The 19,495-nt window shown below is 48.4% G+C and overlaps 1 protein-coding gene across 1 annotated transcript in view; it reads left to right on the forward strand.

The window, feature by feature from the left end:
* The window catches only part of LOC115466353 (E3 ubiquitin-protein ligase TRIM39-like), a 399,358-nt gene that overhangs the window by 241,054 nt on the left and 138,809 nt on the right, over positions 1-19,495 (forward strand). The gene's annotated exons all lie outside the window — the stretch shown is intronic.

Here is a 19,495-nt window from a genome sequence, read left to right on the forward strand (position 1 = left end):
TTCATGTTCGCTGGGGGCAAAAGAGAGAGATACAGAGGAGATCCTAGATGGCCAGGAGGGGGGAGAGAAAAAATAGATGCTGCATGGCTGGTGTTGGGGTTGGGGCAGGGACAGGGAGCAGAGAGAGAAGGGAGATAAACAGAAACAGAAGATTCTGGATGAAGGAGGAGAGAGGAGATGCTTCATGGCTAGGGAGGGGAGGAGTTATTGGTTGGAGGGATGGGAGAGGAGAGGCTGCATGGCTGAGGTGGGAGGAGATGACACATGACAGGAGAAGAGAGATAGAAGATGTCACAGGACTGGAGAAAGGGAAAAAAAGAGAGTGGAGATTCAGTATGGATGGCAGGAAACAAAAGAGACCCACAGACAGGAGATGTTCTATGGCTGGAGGGGAGAGGGAAGAGCTGGTGACAGATTGGGGAATTAGAGAAGCAAAAGGGGAAGGCCTGAGTGAAATATTAAATGGCCAGACAACAAAGGTAGAAAAAATAATTTTATTTTAAAATTTAGGGTGAAATAATGCAGAATGTTAGTCTATATTAAAATTAATTAATAAAAAATAAAGCAAAAAGCAGAAAATAAAGTGATACTTTTTTATTGAATTAAATATATTTTTGACTAACTTTCAGAGGCCAAAATCTTAATTCCTCAGGTAAGTAAACTATCCTGATCTGGTTTTTTGGCCTCTGGTAGCGAATCAAAAAATATAATAAATTAGTCCATTAAAAAGGTATTATCTTATTTTCCCTTTTAGTTTTATTTGTATGTATTAATTTGTAATTTCATGAGTGGAATATGTTCATTTTTAAGTTTACATCTGCTGTTTTGCACCATAGAGAAGGAAATTCATTACTGTTTCTAGTTCTCTGGCGTTATACTGTGTGCAGATTCCAGCTTCTTGGGGCTTTAGTTTAACTTTTTTCTACATATTTCTATCTTTAGTTAGTTTACCTGTCCCATGCTTGGTGAGGGTCTGTCTGTGTGAAAGAGGCCAGTTATTCTGATAGCATTGAATGTCTGTGTACCATCTGTAGTAATGCAGTTTGTGAAGTAGGTATATTAGTGTTCTTGTGTCCAATGATTTGTTTACAGTGTTATCTTTTCCTTGATAGGCCTTTTTTGTGTGACTCTTGTAAGTAAGTGCTATGATGGTACTGTAGATTTGCTTTATAGGTCCTGTGTGACTTTAAGGTTTTGTATTACTTCACAATATACCTAATACTAGATTTTGGATTTGGATTTAGCTCATGTCAATGTGAGTTACATTTAAGTACACTAACCAGCTCATTTTCGAAAGGAGAAGGGCGCCCATCTAGGGGAGATGGGCGTATTTCTTCCACGGGCGGCCAAATCGATATAATCGAAAGCCGATTTTGGCCTCCCCCAACTGCAGTCTGTCGCGGGGATGAACAAAGTTCACGGGGGCGTGTCGGAGGCGTAGCGAAGGCAGGACGGTGGCGTCTTTATCGGCCGAGGAGAGATGGGCGTCCTCAGCCAATAATGGAAAAAAGAAAGGCATCCCTGGCGAGAATTTGGTCCGCTTTATTTGGTCCCTTTTTTGTTCCAAGTCCCAAAAAAGTGCCCGAACTGACCAGATGACCACCAGAGAGAATCGGGGATGACCTCCCCTGACTCCCCCAGTGGTCACTAACCCCCTCCCACCAAAAAAAAAACAACTTTAAAACTTTTTTTGCCAGCCTCTATGCCAGCCTCAAATGTCATACTCCAGTCCATTGCAGCAGTATGCAGGTCTCTGGAGCAGTTTTAGTGGGTGTAGTGGACTTCAGGCAGGCGGACCCAGGCCCATCCCCCCCACCTGTTACACTTGTGGTGGTAAATGTGAGCCCTTCAAAACCCACCCGAAACCCACATGTAGGTGCCCCCCTTCACCCCTTAGTACTATGGTAGTGGTGTGTACTTGTGGGGAGTGGGTTTTGGGGGGCTCAGCACCCAAGGTAAGGGAGCTATGCACCTTGGAGCAATTTCTGAAGTCCACTGTAGTGTTAAAGGGGCGATCAGGGAAGACAAAGATGTAGTGGAGAAATTGAATGAATTCTTTGCTTCGGTTTTCACCGAGGAGGGATACCGGTGCCGGAAAAGGTATTTGAAGCGGACGAGTCAGAAAGTCTAAATGATTTCTCTGTAAACTTGGAGGATGTAATTGGGCAGTTCTGCAAACTGAAAAGTAGTAAATCACGAAGACTGGATGGTATTCATCCCAGAGTATTAATAGAGCTGAAAAATGAACTTGTGGAGCTACTGTTAGTTATTTGTAATTTATCCCTAAAAACAGGTGTGGTACCGGAAGATTGGAGGGTGGCCAATGTAACGCCGATTTTTAAAAAGGGTTCCAGAGGAGATCCGGGAAATTATAGACCGGTGAGTCTGACGTCGGTGCCAGGAAAAATGGTGGAGGCTATTATGAAGAATAAAATTACAGAGTACATACAAAAGCATGGGCTACTGAGACAAAGTCAGCCTGGATTTAGTGAAGGGAAGTCTTGCCTCACAAATCTACTGCATTTTTTCGAGGGGGTGAACAAACATGTTGACAAAGGGGAGCCGGTGGATATTGTATATCTAGATTTTCAGAAGGTGTTTGACAAAGTGCCTCATGAAAGACTCCAAAGGAAACTGGAGAGTCATGGGATCGGAGGCAGTGTATTATTATGGAATAAGAGCTGGTTGAAAGATAGGAAGCAGAGAGTAGGGTTGAATGGTCATTATTCTCGATGGAGAAGGGTAGTTAGTGGGGTCCCTCAGGGGTCTGTGCTGGGACCGCTGCTTTTTAACATATTTATAAATGACCTTGAGATGGGAGTAACTAGTGAGGTAATTAAATTCGCAGATGACACAAAGTTATTCAGGGTCGTCTCGTCGTGGGAGGAGTGTGAAAGATTACAAGAGGACCTCATGAGACTGGGGGATTGGGCGTCCAAATGGCAGATGAAGTTCAACGTTGACAAGTGCAAAGTGATGCATGTGGGAAGGAGGAACCCGAATTACAACTATGTTATGCAAGGTTCCGCTTTAGGAGTTACGGACCAAGAAAGGGATCTGGAAGATCGTGGATAGGATGTTAAAATCTTCAGCTCAATGTGCTGCGGTGGCTAAGAAGGCGAACAGAATGTTGAGTATTATTAGAAAAGGGATGGAAAACAAGCATGAGGATGTTATAATGCCGTTATATCACTCCATGGTGCGACCGCACCTGGAGTATTGTGTTCAGTTCTGGTCGCCTCATCTCAAAAAAGATATAAAGGAATTGGAGAAGGTGCAGAGAAAGGTGACAAAAATGATAAAAGGGATGGGACGACTACCCTATGAGGAGAGGTTAAGATGGCTAGGACTCTTTAGCCTGGAGAAAAGGTGGCTGAGGGGTGATATGATAGAGGTTTACAAAATAATGAGTGGGGTAGAGTGGACAGATGTGAAGCGTTTGTTTACACTTTCTAACAATAATAGAACTAGGGGACACAAGATGGAATTAGAATGTGATAGGTTTAAAACAAATCGGAGAAAGTTTTTCTTTACTCAGTGCATGGTTAGACTCTGGAACTCATTGCCGGAGAAGATAGTGACGGCAGCTGGCCTTGCTGAGTTTAAAGGGGGTCTAGACAGATTCCTGAAGGAAAAGGCCATTGATCGTTATTAAATTTTGGGTTTTTTGCCAGGTTCTTGGGGCCTGGATTGGCTGCTGTCAGAGACAGAGTGCTGGGCTTGATGGACCTTTGGTCTTTTCCCAGCGTAGCGGTGCTTATATACTTATGTACATTCAAGACAACGCTAGTGGTTATATTAGTAGAGAATCTAGAGGGAGGAAATAGCCTGGGGTGGAAGAGAACTTTCCTAGTTCATTAGAAGCAGGGAAGCACTAGATGCTCTCTCTTCCACTACCCTGCGCAGCATGTAGATATAGAGCAAATGGTTCTGATAGTTGAAAATCTTGAGGGAGGAAATACTCAGAAGTGGAAGTGAGCCTTTCTAGTCCATTGGAGCCTGGAAGTGCTAATAGTTCTCTCTTTCACTGCACTGCACAGCCATTATCAGAAATAGCCTGGAGTGAGAGTGAACTTTACTAGATTATTAGAAGCAGGGAGGTACTTAATTGTTCTCTCATTCACTGCCCTGCGTAATGGTACTTTTAGTTGAGAATCTTGAGGGAGGAAATACTTAGAAGTGGTGAGCCTTTCTAGTCCATTGGAGCCTGGAAGTGCTAATAGTTCTCTCTTTCACTGCACTGCACTGCACTGCACAGCCGTTATCGGAAATACCCTGGACTGGAGAAGAACTTTCCTAGCTCATTAAAAGCAGGGAAGCATTTAGTTATTCTCTCTTTCAATTGCCCTGCGTGGCTGTCATTTTGTGAGTGTTTTCCGGATTTGTTTTCCTCAGTTTTCTGTTTCCACCATTTCTTTTCAAGTTTTCTGCATAATCTTTTTGTGTTCATAGTGTTAGTATCATTCTCCGAGGAAAAGCAGGCTCAATCTTCTTACGCATGGGTCGTCGTCCGCGATGGCCCAGGAGACCGGAACTTCAAAAAACAAAGAACTTTCCAGCAATGCGCCGTCGCGTGGGCCAAAACACACTGCGCATGTGCGAATGGCTTCCCGCCCGCGACGCGAGCGTGTGCAAAGCACTTACTTTTTTTCCGCGATCCTGAATGGTCGGGTGGTTCCTCGCTGTTCAGTTTTTCGGCTCAGGAGACGGCTTCTGTGAGCATTTATTGCAACTTTTCTTCTTTTATAGTTTACCCTAGTTCAAAAAAAAAAAACTTTCTGTGTTTCCATTTTTTCCTTAATTTTTTTTCATCCTTTAAAGTTTCCTTTGTTTTTCGTCGCGGCCGCCTTTTAGACCGCTCGGCCGGGTTTCCCCCTCTTTTTGTGCCTTTTTTGATTGGCACCATCGAGCCCTTTGATTTCGCGAATGCTATTTTTCCGCCCTTGTCATCGAAGACTCCCAGCAGCTTCAAGCGTTGTACTCCCTGCAAAGGACCTTCTCGAGCACTGACCCTCACACGTGGTGTATACAGTGTCTTGGGCCCGACCATCTTCCAACTTCTTGTAAGCTGTGTAAGTTGATGAAGAAGCGGACCCAGGTGGCTCAAGAGGCTATGCGTGAGAAACCTTTTCCTGAGCGGTCCGATCCATTGACGTCGACTTCGACCTCGGTACCGAGGGCATCGACATCGGCATTGGCATCGACGTCGACGTCGAGGGAAGCAGCGACTTCGAGAGCGCAGGTAATGGCTGCCGAGAGACTGCATCGAGCTGGGAGCAGCGAAGCATCGACTGAGTCTCCACCCATCTCAAGGCCTATTGCTATGCAGTCCCCCCGGGACCAACCTTTGTCGGACCTGGCCCCAAGAAGGCGTGAGGATTCCACGTCTTTCTCGTCGGTACCGAGGAGTGTCGATGACGGGCGTTGAGCGAAGGCTAAGAAGCATCGTCATCGATCTCCTTCCAGGCACGGTACCGAGAGCTCCGGGGAGCCGAGAGAGTCGGCACCCAAGAAGCGTCAGCGCCGGGAGGACCGCTCACCCTCCATACAGGAGGTGCCAATGCGTCAGTCGTCTGGCAGCCTGGTACTGGCTCTCGAAGCCCCTCAGATTCTGGCGTCTGCACCGGCCCCCCAGCCTTTTCCGATGGGAGCTCTCGATAAGCGCATCCGGGCCCTTCTTCCAGAGCTTCTGGAAGGCTTGCTTCGCCAGTCTACTACTACTACTTAACACTTCTAAAGCACTACTAGAGTTACGCAGCGCTGTACAGTTTAACAAAGAAGGACAGTCCCTGCTCAAAGGAGCTTACAATCTAAAGGACAAAATGTGCAGTCAATCAAATTGGGGCAGTCTAGATTTCCTGAATAGAGGTATAATGGTTAGGTGCTGAAGGCGACATTGAAGAGGTGGGCTTTGAGCAAGGATTTGAAGATGGGCAGGGAGGGGGCTTGGCGTATGGGCTCAGGAAGTTTATTTCAAGCATAGGGAGAGGAGAGGCAGAAAGGGCGGAGCCTGGAGTTGGCGGTGGAGGAGAAGGGTACAGAGAGGAGAGATTTGTCCTGTGAGCGGAGGTTTCGGGTAGGAGCGTAAGGGGAGATAAGGGTAGAGAGGTAATGAGGGGCTGCATATTGAGTGCATTTGTAGGTTAGTAGGAGAAGCTTGAACTGTATGCGATACCTGATCGGAAGCCAGTGAAATGACTTGAGGAGAGGGGTGATATGAGCATATCGGTCCAAGCGGAAGATAAGACGTGCAGCAGAGTTCTGAACGGATTGAAGGGGGGATAGATGGCTAAGTGGGAGGCCAGTGAGGAGTAGGTTGCAGTAGTCAAGGCGAGAGGTAATGAGAGAGTGGACGAGATTTCGGGTGGTGTGCTCAGAGAGGAAAGGGCGAATTTTGCTGAAGTTATAGAGAAAGAAGTGACAGGTCTTGGCTATCTGCTGGATATGCGCAGAGAAGGAGAGGGAGCAGTCAAAGATGACTCCGAGGTTGCGGGCAGATGAGACGGGGAGGATGAGGGTGCCATCGACTGAGATACAGAGTGGAGGGAGAGGAGAAGTGGGTTTGGGTGGAAAGACAATAAGCTCTGTCTTTGCCATGTTCAGTTTCAGTCTGCCTCGGTGTCGGGGGTGCTTGCGCCTTCTGCACCGACTGTAAAGGCAGCATCTGGGCCATTACCTGCAAGGGGGTCCCCACTCTTGCTGCCGCTTGCGGTACTGGAGCTGGTTGCCACCCGGGTTGACTCCCCCTCGACGTTGGTGGAGGAAGCTTCACCGGAGTCCAGGCAGGGGTCATCTTTTCAACTCCTCCCACGAGGTCGTCGATCCTCGAAGTCGAGCAAGGCTCGGGTACGGGCTGCTCTTAGAGAGCTTCTGTCCAATACCAAAAAGGAGCGCTTATGGGGAGAAGAGGAAGACCCCAGGTACTTTTCGGAGGAAGAGTCCTGCGGGCTTCCGTCTGATCCTACTGCACCAATTGAAGTATGGATGTCTCCACCTGAGAGTCTTACTTTCTCATCCTTTGTGCAGGAAATGTCTAAGGACATTCCATTCCCTATGGAGGTTGTGGATGAGCCCAGGACTGAGATGCTCCAGGTCCTGGCTTATCCTTCTCCACCTGCAGAGGTTGCAACGGCCCCCTGCACAATACACTAAGGGAAGTGTTGTTGTGGAATTGGTCTTGCCCTCTTTCTAATCCAGTGGTCCCCAAGAAGTCTGAGTCCCAGTACAGAGTCCATGGAGAATCTGTAATGGTGAAGGCCCAATTGCCTCACGATTCCATGGTGGTGGACTCTGCTCTCAGAAGAGCCAAGAGTACTACTACTACTTATCATTTCTATAGCGCTACTAGACGTACGCAGTGCTGTACACTTCAACATGAAGAGACAGTCCCTGCTTGACAGAGCTTACCATCTAAATAGGACAGACACACAGGACAAACAAGAGATAAGGGAATATTAAAGTGAGGATAATAAGAACAAGGGTTAGGAGTTAAAAGCAGCATCAAAAAGGTGAGCTTTTAGCTTTGATTTGAAGATGGTCAGAGATGGAGCTTGACGTACCGGCTCAGGAAGTCTATTCCAGGCATATGGTGCAGCAAGATAAAAGGAACGGAGTCTAGAGTTAGATGTGGAGAAGGGTGCAGATAAGAGAGATTTACCCAGTGAACGGAGTTCCCGGGGAGGAATGTAGGGAGAGATGAGAGTGGAGAGGTACTGAGGAGCTGCAGAGTGAATGCACTTATAGGTCAATAAGAGGAGTTTGAACTGTATGCGGAAACGGATAGGAAGCCAGTGAAGTGACTTGAGGAGAGGGCTAATATGAGCATAGCGACCCTGGCGGAATATTAGTCGTGCAGCAGAATTTTGAACAGATTGAAGAGGAGAGAGATGTCTAAGTGGGAGACCTGTGAGAAACAAGTTGCAATAGTCTAAGCGAGAGGTGATAAGAGCGTGGATGAGGGTTCTGGTAGTGTGCTCAGAAAGGAAAGGGTGAATTTTGCTGATATTATAGAGAAAGAAGCGACAGGTTTTAGCAGTCTGTTGAATATGTGCAGAGAAGGAGAGGGAGGAGTCGAAGATGACCCCAAGGTTACGAGCTGATGAGACAGGAAGGATGAGAGTGTTATCCACAGAAATAGAGAATGGGGGAGGAGGAGAGGTTGGTTTATGGGGAAAGATAAGAAGCTCAGTCTTGGTCATGTTTAGTATCAGATGGCGCTGAGACATCCAGGTAGAAATGTCAGACAGGCAGGCTGATACTTTGGCCTGGATTTCGGCTGAGATTTCTGGTGTGGAGAGGTAGATCTGGGAGTCATCAACGTAAAGATGATACTGAAAACCATGGGATGAGATCAGAGCACCAAGGGAAGAAGTATAGATGGAGAAGAAAAGAGGTCCCAGGACAGATCCCTGAGGTACACCAACTGACAGTGGGATAGAAGTAGAAGAGATTCCACTACAGTATACACTAAAGGTACGCTGGGAGAGAGAAGAAGAAAACCAGGAAAGAACAGAGCTCTGAAATCCAAGTGAGGGCAGCGTATCAAGGAGTAGGCTGTGATCAACAGTGTCAAAAGCAGCAGATAGATCGAGAAGGATGGGGATAGAATAGAGACCTTTGTATCTGGCTAGGAACAGATCATTGGAGACTTTAGCAAGCGCTGTTTCAGTTGAATGAAGGGGGCGAAAGTCAGATTGAAGTGGATCAAGAATAGCTTGAAATGAAAGAAAGTCAAGGCAACGGCGGTGAACGGCACATTCAAGTATCTTGGATAGGAAAGGGAGGAGGGAGATGGGGTGATAGTTGGAAGGACAGGTAGGGTCCAATGAAGGTTTTTTAAGGAGTTGTGTGACTACGGCATGTTTGAAGGCATCAGGAATGGTCGCAGTGGACAATGAAAGATTGAGGATATGACAGATAAATGGGATGACAGTAGGAGAAATAGTGTTAAGTAGATGGGTGGGAATAGGATCAGAGGAACAGGTAGTTAGTTTCGAGAAGGAAAGAAGATGTGTAGTTTCCTCTTCAGTGATTTCAGAAAAGGAAGAAAAGAAGGCAGGGGTTGGAGGGTTGAGAGAATGGACTAAGGGAAGGAGAGGTGGAGGTGACCTGGTTGAGAATTCAAGTTTAATCTTGTGAACCTTATCATGAAAGAACTCATCCAGAGTCTGGGGGGAAAGTGAAGGGGGGGGGTGGAAATGAAGGCACTTTGAGGAAAGAGTTCAGTGTGGCAAAGAGACGACGAGGGTTTGAGCCAAGAGAATTAGTCAACTGGATGTAATAGTCCTGTTTGGCAAGTAAAAGCAGACTGGAAGGAGGTCAGCAAGAATTTGAAATGTATGAAGTCAGCATGGGCACGGGATTTCAGCCAAAGGCGTTCGGCAGAGCGGGCACAGGAACGTTGGTAGCGGATTCTAGAGGTCAGCCAAGGTTGGGGTTTGGTACGTTTTACAGAAGGGGGAATGAGAGGAGCGAGAGTATCCAGAGCAGAGGAGAGAATAGTATTATAGGAAGAAACAGCCTCATTGACAGACTTGGATAACATAGTGCTAGAGAAGAGATTTGAAACATTGGAGGACAGAGTAGAAGGGTTAATAGCCTGAAGATTCCTAAATGTATTGGTTAAGATTGGACGGGACTGGGGAGGAGGGTGTTTAAGTGTGAAAGTTATCAGATGATGGTCAGAGAGGGGAAGAGTTGAGGCATAGAAACTGGAGAGTGAGCAGTTTGAGGAGAGGATAAGATCAAGACAGTGGCCGTTCTGGTGAGTGGGGGCAGTGGAGGACAGTTGAAGAATGAAAGAGGATGTTAAAGCAAGAAACTGCGAAGCATAAGAGTCAGAGGGATCATTAGCATGAATGTTAAAATCCCCAAGAATGAGGGAAGGAGATGAAGGTTCAAGAAAGAAGGAAAGCCAAGCATCAAAGTCAGTGAGAAAGGAAGAAAGGGACTTATCAGGGGGTCGATAAATGACTGCTACTCGGAGAGGCAGAGGAGCAAATAGACGGATGGAGTGGACTTCGAAGGAAGAAAAACAGTGAGACTGAGGTAGAAGAAGTACTAGAGACTATGCCTCGGCGCCCCCGGGCAGAGAGTATAGGACCTTGGACTCTTTTGGGAGAAGAACGTATCAGGCTGCAATGCTTGGTGCCAAGATCCAAACAGCTGTACATACCAGCTGTACACGAGCATTCACTTGCAGAACTCGGTGGGGCAGCTGTTCAGTTTAGTTGAAGCTCTTCCTGCGGAGCTTGCTGAACCTTTTCACCAGGTGGTCAGGCAGCAGAAGGTGTGTTGCAAATTCCTGGCCAGGGGGTCTTATGACACTTTTGATGTGGCATCCCGAATAGCTGCTCAAGGTATAGTGATGCGCAGACTCTTATGGCTGCGTGTCTCTGACCTGGATCAGAAGACACAGCAGCGAATGGCGGATGTTCGTTGCCGGGGGGGGGATAATCTTTTTGGAGAAAAAGTAGAGGATGTGGTTGATCAGATGAAAAATCATCATGATGCCATGGATTCTCTCTCCAGCTGGACGTCTTCTGCTACTGCCTCCTCATCCAGGAGGTTTTTTGGAGGGAGGAGGAGTGCTCCCTATTTCTACAATAGGTGTAGGTACACTCCTGCCTCTCGGAAGCCGATTCAGGCTCAGCCTCAGCATGCGCGTTCTCGTCATCGCCGTGCACCTAAGGCCCCTAGCGCTCCCCAGCAAAAGCAAGGGACGGGCTTTTGACTGGCTCCAGTGCAGCATAGCCGCAGTAAAAGTATCCGTACCGGGCGACGTTCCTGTCGGTGGGAGGTTAATATTTTTTCACCAAAGGTGGCCTCTTATAACCTCCGACAGGTGGGTTCTTCAAATAGTCAGGTTGGGGTACATACTCAGTCTGGCGTCCAAGCCTCCAAATTGCCCATCGGGAGCTCAATCCTTCAGCTCCCAGCACAAGCAGGTACTTGCAGAGGAACTCTCCGCCCTTCTAAAGGCCAGTGCGGTCGAACCCGTTTCACCAGCGGAAGAAGGGCTGGGATTCAATTCCGGGTACTTCCTTGTGCAAAAGAAAACATGGGGGATGCGTCCCATCCTAGACCTAAGGGCCCTGAACAAATTCCAGGTCCAAGAAAAGTTCAGGATGGTTTCCCTGGGCACCCTTCTTCCCGTGATTCAGGAAAACGATTGACTATGCTCTCTGGACTTAAAGGATGCCTATACTCACATCTCGATACTTCCAACTCACAGGAAGTATCTTCGATTCCGACTGGGAACTCAGCACTTTCAGTACTATGTACTGCCCTTTGGCCTCGCATCTGCGCCCAGGGTCTTCACAAAGTGCTTGGCAGTTGTCGCAGCATCGCTACGCAGACTGGGAGTACATGTGTTCCCTTATCTCGTCGATTGTCTGGTGAAGAGCACTTCGAAGGCAGGGGCTCTACAGTCCATGCAGATGACTATTCAACTGCTAGAACTACTGAGTTTGTAACAAATTATCCCAAGTCCCATCTTGTTCCAGTGCAAAAATTGGAGTTCATTGGAGCTCTGTTGGACACACACATGTCTGGTACCAGAAGATTGGAGGGTGGCCAATGTAACGCCCATTTTTAAAAAAAGGTTCCAGGGGAGATCCGGGAAATTATAGACCGGTGAGTCCACAGTTCATGTGCCAAGCTACAGGGGTGGATGTCCATTCCAAATTCCTCAGCCACTAAAAGTGCTGATGATGGATGCATCACTCCTGGGGTGGGGAGCTCATGTAGATGGACTTCACACTCAAGGGGTTTGGTCCTTTCAGGAAAACGGTCTTCAAATCAACCTCCTGGAATTACAAGCAATTTGGAACGCTCTCAAGGCTTTCAGAGATCGGCTGTCCAACCACATCATCCAAATTCAGACAGACAATCAGGTTGCTATGTTACACCAAAAAGCAGGGGAGCACCGGATCTCACCCTCTGTGTCAGGAAGCCGTCAGAATGTGGCTTTAGGCTCATCATCATGGAATGTTTCTGCAGGCCACATATCTGGCAGGTGTAAACAACAGTCTGGCCAACAAGTTGAGCAAGATCATGCAACCTCACGAGTGGTCACTCAACATGGAAGTTGTCCGAAAGATCTTCCGAGCATGGGGCACCCCCTCGGTGGATCTTTTTGCCACTCAGACAAATCACAAAGTCCCTCAATTCTGTTCCAGACTTCAGGCCCATGACAGGCTAGCGTCAGATGCTTTTCTCCTTCATTGGGGAACAGGCCTTCTGTATGCGTATCCTCCCATACGCATGGGAAGACTTTGCTGAAACTGAGGCAGGACCGCGGAACCATGATTCTGATTGCTCATTTTTGGCCCCGTCAGATCTGGTTCCCTCTTCTTCTTGAGTTGTCCTCCAAAGAACCGTGGAGATTGGAATGTTTTCTGACCCTCATCACCCAGAACGAGGGGTCGCTTCTACATCCCAACCTCCAGTCTCTGGCTCTCACAGCCTGGATGTTGAGAACATGGAAGTCACCTCTTTAGGTTTTTCAGAGGGTGTCTCCCAAGTCTTGTTTCCAGGAAAGATTCCATGAAGAGGTGTTACTCATTCAAATGGAGGAGGTTTGCCATCTGGTGTGACAGCAAGGCCCTAGATCTTTTTTCTTGTCCTACACGGACCCTGCTTGAATGCCTTCTACACTTATTAGAGTCTGGTCTTAAGACCAACTCCGTAAGAGTTCATCTTAGTGCAATTAGTGCTTACCATCAATGTGTAGAAGGTCAGTCTATGTCTGGACAGCCTTTAGTTGTTCGTTTCATGAGAGGTTTGCTTTTGTCAAAGCCCCCTGTCAAACCTCCACCAGTGTCATGGGATCTCAATGTCCTTTTGAGGCACTGAATTCCTGCCAACAGAAGTACTTGATCTGGAAGGTCATTTTCTTTGTGGCTGTTACTTCAGCCCGTGGAGTCAGTGAGCTTCAAGCCTTGGTATTCCATGCTCCTTATATTAAATTTCACCATAACAGAGTAGTCCTCCGCACTCACCCTAAGTTCTTGCCGAAGGTGGTGTCGGAGTTCCATCTGAACCAGTCAATTGGCTTGCCAACATTTTTTCCCCATTCTCATACCCACCCTGGTGAAGACAAGTTGCACACCCTGGACTGTAAGAGAGCATTGGCCTTTTATGTGGAGCGGACAAAGCCCTACAGACAGTCCGCCCAATTGTTTGTTTATTTCGATCCCAACAGGAGGAGAGTTGCCATCGGAAAACGCACCATGTCCTACTGGCTAGCAGATTGCATTTTCTTCACTTATGCCCAGGCTGGGCTGACTTTGGAGGGCCATGTCACGGCTTACAATGTTAAAGCCATGGCTGCGTCAGTGGCTCACTTAGTCAGCCTCCATTGAAGAGATTTGCAAGGCTGCAACGTGGTCATCGGTCCACACATTCAGATCTCACTACTGCCTTCAGCAGGATACCCAATGCAACAGTCGGTTTGGGCAGTCAGTGCTGCAGAATCTGTTCGGGGTTTAGAATCCAACTCCACCCTCCTAGGCCCATTTTTGTTCTGTTCCAGGCTACACTCTCATTTGGCTGTATTTCTTTTAAGGTCAATCTAAGTTATGTCCTCGCTGTTGCAAGGCCCAATTGACCAATGTTTATTATTTTGATTGAGCCTAGGGTCTAGGGATACCCCATGCGTAATGTAAAGTGGATCCTCTTTTCTCCTGGGGTTGCAGCTCTTCCAAAAAAAAAAAACCAAACAAAAAAACACACTCCTGTATGGCTCCCCTTTTCCTCACAAACCAAAAAAAAAAATAAAGCTTTTTATTGAATAGGAGGGTCGTCCCTCCTTCTCTCAATGTCCTCTCCCAAAACAACAAACAATGCTACACCGTGCAGGCTTCAACCGCTGCTTTCTCTCCCGGTCCCCTGGAGAGTAGCGGTAAAAAGAAAAAAAAAAACACACAGCACAGTCCAGCTAGGTTTTCAAAACACAGTTCAATTTTGGCCAAGCTTTAAAACACAGCTCAGTCCAGCTAGGCTTTCAAAGCACGGTTCAAGGCTTTGCGCGGACTCAAAGCCTAGGGTCCCACCCTCTTGGTCAGTCATACTCCTACCTGACCTCCTCCCGCTTGACCCGGCTTGGCCCCGCTACCTCCTTGGCTTTCGCTGAGCCAGAGCTGAAAAGTCCATCGGCTCTTCCAGGGTGTTCTCTGGTTCAGTCAACTCCATAGGGCAAGGCTCACTCTCCCCTCCTCTCTCCTCAGGAGCCCAATCCATATTCTCTTCACCCCGCCCTTCTCCCAGCTGCTCACCCTTTTCTTCATTAAAGTTCTTTGGAGTCCCTTCTTTCTCCACCCACTTGTTCCACCACCTCCTCCACCAGGTTGGAGAATCAGCCTTACTCCTTCCCCTGCGGCCCTCCTCTGGTGACTCCTGGGAATGCACACAGTTTCTCTTATCCCCAAGTTCCCTTTGGGCATGCTGGGAGTTGTAGTTCCTTGTTTCTAGTTCTTTCTTGGGGAATGCCTGCCTGTAACGGGGGTATTCTTGCTTAGCCCAGGGTTCCCCTGAGGCATGCGGGGAGTTGTAGTTTCTTGCTCTCCTCTTTTCTTTCTGTTCCCCAGAGCTGCCTACATACTCTTTACATACCCCCCCCCCCTTAAACTTCTATCCCCCCATTCTTTCTCATTCTCCTCCTCTACCCGGGACAGGGCATCTACATTTCCTAAACATCGCCCGGGGCGATGCTCCACGGAATATTGGAAAGGCTGTAACACTAAGTACCAGCGCATTAGTCTCCCATTATTATTCTTCATCAGACTCAGCCATTTCAAGGGAGCATGGTCCGTTACCAGTTTAAATTTTCTCCCTTCTAAATATACACTACACTCCTGCAAGGCCCATCGTATGGCCAAACACTCCTTTTCTATGGTGGAGTAATGCTCCTCATGAGGCAGGAGCTTACGGCTTAAGTAGAGCACCGGGTGTTCCTCCCCTTCATGCTCTTGGGATAGCACTGCTCCTAACCCCCTCCCCGAAGCATCTGTTTGAAGGACAAAGGGCTTTTCAAAATCAACTGCCTTCAGCACAGGTTTCTGGCACAGGGCCCGCTGCATCTGTTCAAATGCCCTCAACTCCTCCGTTCCCCACCTCAAGTGGTCCGGCTTCTTCCCTCTCAGCATGTCAGTTAAGGGAGTGGCCATTGCGGAAAAATGAGGGATGAACCTGCGGTAATACCCTACCATCCCCAGGAATCTACGCAATTGTTTCTTGGTGGTTGGTCTGGGAAACTCTTGGATGCTTTTAACCTTATTCAATAAGGGCCGGACCTCTCCCCTTCCCACATTATACCCCAAATACTTCACCCGGTACTGCGCAAAATAACATTTTTTTGGGTTCAGGGTGAGACCTGCATCCCTAAAAGCCTGCAGCACTGCCTCTACCTGGTTTAAATGGGTGTTCCAGTCTCCACTATGTATTACCACATCATCCATATAGGCGGCGGCATATGCCTGATGTGGTCGGAGAACCCTGTCCAGCAATCTCTGGCAGCTTGCCGCTGCTGAATTAAGGCCAAAGGGCAATCTTTTGAACTGGTACAGGCCTATGGGCGTACTAAAGGCGGTCTTAGCTTGCGCCCCTGACGTAAGGGGAATCTGCCAGTACCCTTTTGTCAAGTCCAGGGTGGTGAGATATTGTGCAGATCCTAGCCTGTCCACCAGCTCCTCAATATAGGGCATAGGATATGCATCTACTTGAGAGATATTATTAAGCTGGCGGAAATCTATGCAGAATCTCCACTCCCCTTCGGGTTTTGGTACTAACACCACTGGGCTTGACCGGGGGCTATTTGACTCTTCGATCACCCCGAAGTCTAACATTTCCTGGACCTGTTTTATCACCTCCCTCCTTTTCATGGGGGACAGCCGATATGGCTTTTGCCGAACTACTTTACCCTTTTCTGTTATAATGTCGTGCTCCACTAGGTGAGTATTCCCAGGGCAGGCCGTCAACACATCTCCAAATCCTTTTAGGAGCCTTCCTATCTCTTTTTTTTGTACCTGTGACAACCGGGGATTAACCCCTGGTTCCCCTGGCTTGAAAATATCTCTTATTTGCGGTCCCAATTCCTCTCCCTCCTTTTCCTCCCCCCTGGTCTGAAAGCCTACCCTTGCTATCCAGGGTTTCATCAGGTTAACATGGAAGGTTTGGACCCGTCCCTTCTCGTTCGCTACCTCATACGTGAGAGGCCCTAGTCTCTTCTTCACCACCCAGGGACCCTTCCACCTAGAGGCAAACTTATGAGGATCCTCCGAGATTAGGATAAGGACCCTATCTCCTACTGCAAACTCCCTTTCCCGAGTACCTCTATCATAATATTCCTTTTGTTGATTTTGGCTCTGTTCTAGCCTATCCTGGGAATATTCTTGTAACTTATCCAATCTGGCCCTCAGATCCTGTAAATATTCGACCACTGACTGATCGGGGGTTTCCGGGGGTACCCAGTGCTCCTGCAATATATCTAAAATTCCCCTGGGCCTCCGGCCAAACATTAGTTCATACGGCGACACACCTAAGGAGTCTTGCACCTTCTCCCTGTAGGCATATAGCACGAAGGGCAACAGCTGGTCCCAACCTGTCCTATCCTCGCCTAACGCTTTCTTTAACATACCCTTTAAAGTTCTATTAAAACGTTCCACCATCCCATTCGTTTGCGGATGGTAGGCCGCTGTACGGATATGATGGATCCCAAAAGCCTCCCACACTTGCCTTAAGGTACTTGACATAAAGTTGGACCCCCTGTCAGTCAAAACTTCTTGGGGGAAGCCCACCTCACAAAAGATTTTTATCAGTTCCCTGGCAATGCCCTTCGCTGATATGCTTCTCAAAGGAATGGCCCAGGGGTATCTAGTGGCCATATCCATAACCACTAAAACATAGAGGAAGCCTCTTTGAGATTTTGTTACCGGACCAATAATATCCATTGCGATTCTTCTCCCCGGTTGTTCCACTCTAGGAAGGGGTTTTAAAGGTGCCTTAGGCGGTAGCCGGTCTGCCACCTTCTGACAGTTGGGGCAGGACTTGCAATACCTCTCCACCTCCCCATAAACTCCGGGCCAATAAAACCGCCCCAATATCTGAGTCAGGGTAGCCTGGGAGCCCTTATGCCCCCCCAAAGGGTGATCATGAGCGAGCCTTACTACTAGGGGACGAAAATCCTGGGGGACCACTAACTGTCTCCCAGCTTCCGAGTTCTCCCAATTGGGTACCCTGCGATACAGAATGTCCCCTTCTATCATGAAACCAGGGGCCTCCCGGCCCTCCCCCTGGCGTGCCCTTTCCCAGGCATATTCTAAAGTAGGGTCTGTGGCCTGCTCCCTATGAAACTGGGGAAACTGCTCCCTCAATTCTTTCGGGGCCACTGGCAGATAACTTTCTTTTTTTGCCTGCTCCAATGCCTCCCGTCTGCCCCTCTGCTCCTTTTTTTTCAAAGCTTTCCCCTTTCTCTCTTTTCCCGGCTCCCCTAAGACCTCCCCTTGAAAAGGAAAAATACCTCCTATTCCCTCTTCCTCAGCCTCAGGGTCTCGCCGAGCCTGAGAGCGGGTAGTGACCAACACTCTTTTTTCACTAATACACTCGGTAAAGGGGGGCCAGTCCCTTCCTAAAATCATCTCCTGTGGCAGCCTGGGCAGAACGGCAATGGCTATCTCTATGTCCCCTGTGGGCCCCTTCACGTGAACCCTATGGAGGGTATAACGGGTACTGGCCCCATGTATACATTGAATAGCCACTGCTCCCTCATAGGTATCCTTACCTCCTATCCCCCTCTTTCTTATTTGTTCCCATAACCTCCTAGAGATCATGGACTGGTCTGCCCCGGAGTCTAACATGGCTACAATCGGTAAACCCTCAACCTCCACCTTAGCAGTATACCGAGGCCTAAACCCTTGGGCAACCTGCGAGGTCCATCCCTCTCGACCTGGGCAATCCTTCCTGAAGTGCCCAACCTTCCCGCACTTGTAACACATCTTCCCTTCACAGGAGGTAGCTTTTTTTTCAGGGCCTGCGGGCACTACTGGCTTCTTACCTCCCCAGCTGTAATCGGGCTTCCCTCCCTGGGGATCTGTCTTAAAGCAGGAACTTTTTAGACCCCCGCCTCCCTGAGGTCGGGACTTCCCCTCCTCCAGATAGGGTCCTCCCCAATGTTGAGCTTCCAAGTAACACTCCAACCCGGCTGTCACGGCCTCGACCGTCTTACAGCCCCTTTGGACCAATCCTGCCCTAATCTCCCTGGGAAGGCCCTGCAGGAATTGCTCCACTACCAATTCCTGAAGAATCTCTCCGGTGGTGTGTCGATCAGGTTCCAACCATTTTTTTACCAAGTCCATCAATCTAGTGGCCACCGCTTTAGGGGTTTCCCCCTTTTCCCATTTAGTGGACCGAAACTTACGCCTATAAGCCTGGGTACTCAGTCCATACCGGTCTTTAATGGCCTCTCTCAACCTCCCATAGTTGGCAGCGTCCCCAGGAGCCAAGTCTCTAAAGGCTCCGAGAGCCTTCCCAGATAAGGAAGGCACTAACCGCATGGCCCACTGCTCTTGTGGCCATCCCGCGGCCACCGCCACCCTCTCGAATGCGGTCAGGAAATCATCTACATTATCCTGCTCAGACAACTTTCCCCATGTAAGTGAGTTCAGGGATAAAGGTCCTACCGCACCGCTTCCTCCGGGCCCCTGTCCGGTAGTTCCGACTCCAGCGTCCCTTGGAGCATTGATCCCCCTCTGAAAAAAGTCCTGGAGCATATTCAGCACCGGTTGTTGCTGCTCTCGTGCAGCAGTCAAGGAGTCCTCCACCATCTTTGCTGTCAGTTCTTGCTGTTTCTGGAACTGCATCGTCATCCAAGCGAAGATCTCCTTGGGATCCATCCCTGCTCCGGAACAGCGACTCCTGGGGGGAAAAAAAAACAGGACACCTCCAAGTGCGGTTTCACTACTTATTTTTCCCCTTTTACTAGGATCCCTTTATTTCCCCCAATCTAGGCCCCGCTTACCAGAACCCCAGACGGGTCTGCGCCTTTCTCAGCATTGGCCCCTCCGTCGGGCTTTTCTGTCTTGCTGGTCCTGGTCTCCTCGAGCGACAGGTCCGCGAAGAATATCCCACCACTGCCACCAATTGTAAAGTGGATCCTCTTTTCTCCTGGGGTTGCAGCTCTTCCAAAAAAAAAAAAACCAAACAAAAAAACACACTCCTGTATGGCTCCCCTTTTCCTCACAAACCAAAAAAAAAAAATAAAGCTTTTTATTGAATAGGAGGGTCGTCCCTCCTTCTCTCAATGTCCTCTCCCAAAACAACAAACAATGCTACACCGTGCAGGCTTCAACCGCTGCTTTCTCTCCCGGTCCCCTGGAGAGTAGCGGTAAAAAGAAAAAAAAAACACACAGCACAGTCCAGCTAGGTTTTCAAAACACAGTTCAATTTTGGCCAAGCTTTAAAACACAGCTCAGTCCAGCTAGGCTTTCAAAGCACAGTT

The sequence above is a fragment of the Microcaecilia unicolor genome, chromosome 3 (assembly GCF_901765095.1).
Source record: "Microcaecilia unicolor chromosome 3, aMicUni1.1, whole genome shotgun sequence".
Classification (NCBI taxonomy): domain Eukaryota; kingdom Metazoa; phylum Chordata; class Amphibia; order Gymnophiona; family Siphonopidae; genus Microcaecilia; species Microcaecilia unicolor.